This window comes from Grus americana, chromosome Z, assembly GCF_028858705.1.
Source record: "Grus americana isolate bGruAme1 chromosome Z, bGruAme1.mat, whole genome shotgun sequence".
NCBI lineage: Eukaryota > Metazoa > Chordata > Aves > Gruiformes > Gruidae > Grus > Grus americana.
The window spans coordinates 67,111,048-67,117,536 of NC_072891.1; the positions used below are offsets into that span (position 1 = coordinate 67,111,048).

The 6,489-nt window shown below is 37.7% G+C and overlaps 1 protein-coding gene across 1 annotated transcript in view; it reads right to left on the minus strand.

The window, feature by feature from the left end:
* Positions 1 to 6,134: 6,134 nt before the first annotated feature.
* PRDM6 (PR/SET domain 6) overlaps positions 6,135 to 6,489 on the minus strand; it is a 79,248-nt gene continuing 78,893 nt past the window's right edge. The window contains exon 8 of the mRNA XM_054809847.1: positions 6,135 to 6,489. This exon is cut by the window's right edge and continues 3,926 nt beyond it. The gene's annotated coding sequence lies outside the window, so the exon portion shown is untranslated.

Genomic DNA, 6,489 nt, shown 5'->3' on the forward strand with positions numbered 1-6,489 from the left:
TTTCCTTCTTGTTTTTATGAACACTCAACTTTATCACCTTCTTCCCTTACATTTCCATTTTCTTTTCACTTATGGAAAGTTGGGTCTTTTGAAGAAGAAAGGCTTTATAAAGAGAGGATGAGAATGAATGCCTGCATGTGTACCTGTGCACACATAGGGAAAAGAGCTTGTACTTGTCATCCATGAGCTATATAGATCAGCACAACTGTACGCTACAGGAGGCACTTACTAAGAAAAATGTGTTAGACAAAAATAGTATAAAAACCATCATAGGTTTTGATTGCTTAAATCTTTAGTACAGTGTGATTAATTTAATTGTGTTTCAAAGCCATTTCTTAAAATCATTATAAATCATAATGTATTTCCAAGAATGAAAGTAGTGAAAACATTTATTTCCATGCAATCAGGATTCTTCTTCCTGTTGTTTTTTTCTTCTTTCATTTTTTTTTTTTTTATCCCCCCCCCCCCCCCCCCCCCCCCCAAAAAAAAAGCTTGAAAACACATGCTTATCTTTTCTTGTTGCAAACTCTTGTACTATGGACAAGACCTCAGTAAAAAAATCTTACACAGGAAAAATGCTCTTTACTCTCTGACCAAAATTTCATGTGATTCTCTCCAGAAAAGACTCATTCCTGAAGTTTTATTTTTAATGAAATGAGATCTAGTGGTTTTGTTCTAGTAGAGTATGCTAAAAATCTCCAGTAGCATGGACTGTTACTAGTTTATCCCATTTCTGAGAAACAGTTTATTAAAATACATTATTATGGTTAGGCAGAAGCACAGATACATTTTATTTGATATTGAGATTGAATAATCTTTCTGAAAGTTCTCTGCATGTATCTTCTGAACAAGAATATGATGTCTGCAAAAATAGGCCAGTGAGCAAAGAAAAGGGTTTGGTGAAGCTGTGTTTATTGTTCAATAAATCACAGTCACTATAAGTGACCTGCTGACTTCAAGTTCTTTAGGTCAAGGAACCCTTTGCTATTCTGCAACTTCACCTCTTTGCTGAGCCTCTTAATCAAAAGTGTAAAGCCAGAAAGAACATCAAACAATCAAAAGCTGGATGATTGGATTGGTTATTTTAAATGACTACGGCTATGGTTGCGACAGATTTGGGGATAGATTGCATCGTCTCAGCCTCACTAAGTAGGTTGAATAGGTTGAGCATTTTGTGAAAAACAGCTCTCCAACCCTCCCCACCCCCCAAAAAAAAAAAAAAATTAAATGAAGCCATCACTCCAAGGTACTCTGGCAGACAATTAATTTACTACATATGTAAAAGCTGCAGGGATTAAAAAAAAAATTTCCAGTGACACCTCTGCTTTGCCCTAACATAAATGAAAGATAATTTTTAATGGCTTTACTATATTAACATATATTTGGTGTGTTATTTTATTAAGGCTTTTATCCTAATTCAACCTGGTAATTTGTATTGGTTCTTGTGATGTTACCTGTGCTGTTAATGACACATTCAAAGATGAGAGGGATACAAACCAAATCATGGCACAAAGAAGTGAAGATTAACCATATGTAAAGAGTAATGCAGATTCCCTTTCTCTTCTGCAGTTTCTGAAAAGAGTGGCTTCGATGGTGGTAAACATCACAACAGAAAACAGGAATTAGGCAGATAGATAAAACCAAAACCAACATCTGGGTCATTATGATGGGGTTGCTTAACTTATTTTTAGTTAATGAGCTAATAATAGAAAGGAGGCTATGCTGTTCTTCACTGGGATGGAAGCAGATCTGTGAAGTTTGAAGGCAATCAAGAAGCATATTGAAGTAGCCGTGAGTCTGCCATGGGATTTTGTGGGCAAAGAGCCCTTGTACTCAGACTGCTGGCAGAAAGGGAGCTAGCCAGCAACACAGGAAAGTCCTAAACCAGAAAAGTACTGGCAAGCCAAAGAGCAAAAAGCTACACGTCTTAAAATTCTTCCACAACCTACAGTATGACTTGTTAATACATATGATGAACTGCACAAGGCAGTACCTTCATTAGGACTTGACTTGGGGTGAATTAAGACCATACAACCATGCAAGACTGAAAAGAGATAGATGAACTTTGCAGCCACAGTAAAAAGTAAAACAATAATTTTCCTGGTTTCCAGCTAGGATAGAGTTAATTTTCACAAGAAGCTGGAGGGGACACAGCCAGGACAGCCGACCCAAACTAGCCAAAGGGGTATTCTATACCATATGATGTCATGTTTAGCTTAGAAAGGGGCTAGTCAGGGAGGAGGGGTGGCTCCAAGACGAGTGGAGCATCTGGTAGTCAGGTTGGGTGGTGAGGTAAGAAAATTGTATTGCCTATCACTTGCTTTGTATATTCTGTTATAAGCACTGTTGTTGCTATTTCCCTCTCCCTTTGCTGTCCCAGTAAACTGTCCTTATCCCAACCTACAAGGTGTACCTTTTTCTTCCAATTCTCCTCCCCATCCCACTGGGGAGGGAGGAGCAAGCAGCCATGTGGTCCTCAGTTGTCAGCTGGGGCTGAACCATGACAATAATTTAAAAATCAACAATGTTACTAAGAAGATTACACAGAAGAACCAACCATGAGACACTATGGAGGGCCATGATTTGTAGTATACAAATGGTCATAATTTGTTGCTCTAGTAATTAGACATAGACAGGAAGCATCTCTCAAAATACTTTTTGGATGACAAGGAGCTCTTGAAGAAGAGGAATAATGCATAAACCCGTCCATTTTATGGAGACATTTTAGGGTTTTTTTTTTCCTGAAATTTATGGAAGAAAAATCTCTCCTTTTTTTTTTCCCTCTCTCTCCCTTCTCCCCTACCTACTTCAAGCAAGCCCTCTACTTTTCTAGACAGTAAATTCTGAGAGGGAAAAATGAAAAACAATCTGAACAAACTTTATTGAAAATGTGCACTTGGGAGATCTTTCTCTAGGAACTCTACTATTAGCACAGAGCAAAAAAAAGCTAGTAAGATGGGAAGCAGATACAATATGCTTCTAAATTTCCTTCAGAGCTTCAACCTCCTGGATCTGCTTACCTCCCATTAAAGAACAGTGCAGCCCTCTTTCTATCCTTAGGTCATTAAATAGAAACAAGTTAAACAATACAATGGTAATGAAACAGATACTGTTCTCAGCTGTATCTGCCCCCCTATTCATGGAACATATGTCTTCATCACATAAGCAATTTCAAAAACTGAGATGGGAGTTACACGGTGTTCTTATCACTGACTGATCAGACACTACTGCAGCATTTCATTGTGCAGAACTATGGTGCAGTATTACAGCAATATATTATCTCCTTCTTGAAGATCTTACGTGTAAGCAGAAGAAATTGGCTTTTCATGTTTTAAAGAAAAAAAAAGAGAAAATGAAGAAAGAATCAGACGAACATACAGACATTATTACAAGTATGGCTCAGTGCATGCATTTAACTGTTCTCTTTTTTTTCTGTATGAAAATTCAATTTACTGTCTATGTAATGATCTTTTATGCCATGAGAAAAAAACAGAAAACAATTGCCCCAATAAAAGGTTAATTAAAAAAAAAAAAAGCTAAATAGTTTCCAGAGGAATATTTGATCACTAGTAGTGTGTATGCTATAGGCCAAAATGTTCTTGGCTCCCCCCAAAAAAAAAATCCAGGTTGAAGGCTCTGCATGACTGTTATAGTTTGACTCATTCTATTGAGGCTGAGATTATAGAAAAAAAAATTATTTCTGTGACTTGTTGTGCCAATACAAACAAATACAATTTCTTTCCTCAGTCATTTGCAAGCGTATTTGGAGAAACTCTAGAGATCAGGAGAATGATTAAATACAGTAAAGTCAGAGGGGAAGAGAAGAGTAAAAGTATAATAAATGGAAATTATAAGAGCCAAGATGGAAGGGGGAGAAGACTAAAGATTGGAAAAAGTTTAAATCCATGGGGAAGCACTGGTAAGACTCATCTGCTGTGATTGGTGGAGCAGAAGACATTTGGGAGAAAGCTAGAGTGATCCAGTTATGGCTAAAAAGGATGGCCTAGGATTCACTAATCTGGCTTTCTAAGTCTGTAGGTGTCTTTCAAGTTATGTTATCTGTAACAAAAATAAAAATTGAAAAAAAATTTAGGTTTGTCAATGCAGTCCTCAAAGTTGAGACCTACTGAGTTGAGTGATAGACTATGTATACTTCTTCCCTTCCCATGTCCTTGGACAAATTCCAGTCATGTTTGGAGATCTAGGTCTTCATTAGTTTCTTGATGGCTTTACTTAGGTGGATGGGAAACCATTTGTGACCGGCTCTCTGTGGTTGTCTTAGTTGGTTTTTTGCCTATGCAAATGATTCAGATTTTGAGCAAAGCAGCTACCTATGGCTATCTCTCAACTAACTGGTCAGGGATCTACCTCAGAATGGTCACAAGGAAGTACTGAGGAGAAAGACAAAACCCCCATCCAATGCACTGGCTTGTACAGATCTTATGCTTAGGCATGTAATTATTGTTGTATATTGGTGTTTATTTCTATTTTACCAGAAAACTGGTTATGTTAAGCACCATGCATTATCAGTCTAGTCCAAAAGGCTATCAGGTCCCCTGCAACTATGGAAGATGGGATTGACCAAGTTTGCTCCCAACGTTTTGCTGACTGTCCTTTAGCAAGCAGGAAAAGAAGTGAGTCTGAGGCTGGAAGAATGGACATTCAATACATGGAGGTTAGAGTGCAGCTCCAACATCTGTGTGTCTTCAGTTCAAGTATAGCTTGGGTTTGTCATGTTAAGAAGTCATTGGGCTTGTTTTAACTGGCAGATGCTCAGTGGTGCCAAAGAAACTACCTAAGTAGTGTGTGCATTGACTTGGAAACTGCTGATCTCTATACCCCAACAACCAAACAACAAAATTGATGCTGTCTTGCTTTGCTGGTCTCTTGTACTTTAACACTGGATTAATTCTTCCCCAGATCTCAGTGAACACATACAGGGACAACAGGAAGAAGGCAGCAAACTCCTAGCCCTCAGACCAGCTAAAAAAGTTCAGTAAGTGAATTAAAAGAAAAATATTAGCAGACCTGAGCCTCACCCCTTCTAAATCATGAACCCAAAGAGTTGCAAGAGGGTGGACCCCAGGAATCCTTTGTATTGTAGATTGGGCCATCAGCCAAAGGACTTCTCCACCCGCCACCCCCTTTAGACATTTGTGTCTCATTAGCTCATGACAGATTACGTGGGTTTGGCAATATAATCTCATACAGTGTGACTCAATACAATTTCTTGTTATAAAGAATTTTCCTTGGATGTATATAAGCTTGCCTCGAATGATTGACTATCCCTGCTACTTGCAACACAGCAGGCGGTCTGCTGGCCAATTTACCTGAGTATTTTCTCAAGTACAGTAGTTTTGCACAATTATTCTACCGTGGTGGTTCTGGTGCTTATATAAAAGGTCATATAACATGAAAAATGACAGAAACTGACATATTCTTCTCATACTCAAGTGGTATTTTTTCAAGTGGAACAAGGGGTGACTTAGTGAACTAATCACTGCTCTTTGACATACACAATGGCAGTGAAATAATGTTAAAAAAGGCACTGAAGGTCCCTTGCAGTGGAGCATGGCTAGTGCTTTTAGCTTTGGTTTTAGAATGATTTTTTAAAAATGAGCTCAGACATCGTATCAACCAGAGTTTTGAAGTTCTATCTTAGTCCACTAGATGGTGATCCTTGTAAATCAGGATTCAGGTAACTAAACAAGATTCAGGGCACCGACCATAAAAGCCCCACACTCCAGTATGCAGAATACAAAAACTTGGTTACAATATGACATGATTTGCATCATAAACCTACACAATCAAATTCCAAAACATGGTTGAGAAATTGCTTGAGCATATGACTGCACTGTGCCCTCAGCATTACGTCAATAGGAGTATTGAAACCCAGTCACCAAGAAAACTAAATTTGATCTCGCTCTCTTCTCATTGCAAATCAGTTTGCAAAATCCAAGCTTCAAACCCCTTTTGGAAGCCCATAATGAAAACGACAGCAAGGCACTGTGTTGTGGTTATTCTCAATGCACACGCATTTAAGCATATTTGGTTTTCTACATAGCATGCACAAAATTCCATATGCAATCGTAACATACAACAAAGGTTTAGGATACGGTAATAGAAATGTTTTATTAATCAAATATATTTACATTTCTTCGTCTTTTTTTTAAATGTGTGCCTGTTATTTTCATTTAAACACAATGTAATCTTAACGGTTGATATCACAAGAATACAGCTACATGCATGTCTTAATTGGTCCTTTGCAGTAAAAAAGATGCAATCTTATGACATTTTAAAAATGCAAGCAAGTTGTTTACCTTTCTAATTACAGTGTCATTATTATTTTTATTACAACAGAGGACCCCTTCAGCATACTCTACATCTATTGGGTGGATTTATGCACTTTTTCAGATTGACTTGATGGTCAAAATCTAGACAAAATATAAAAAAAGACTTCATGCAGTCCCAGAATATTTTATTTTCTGG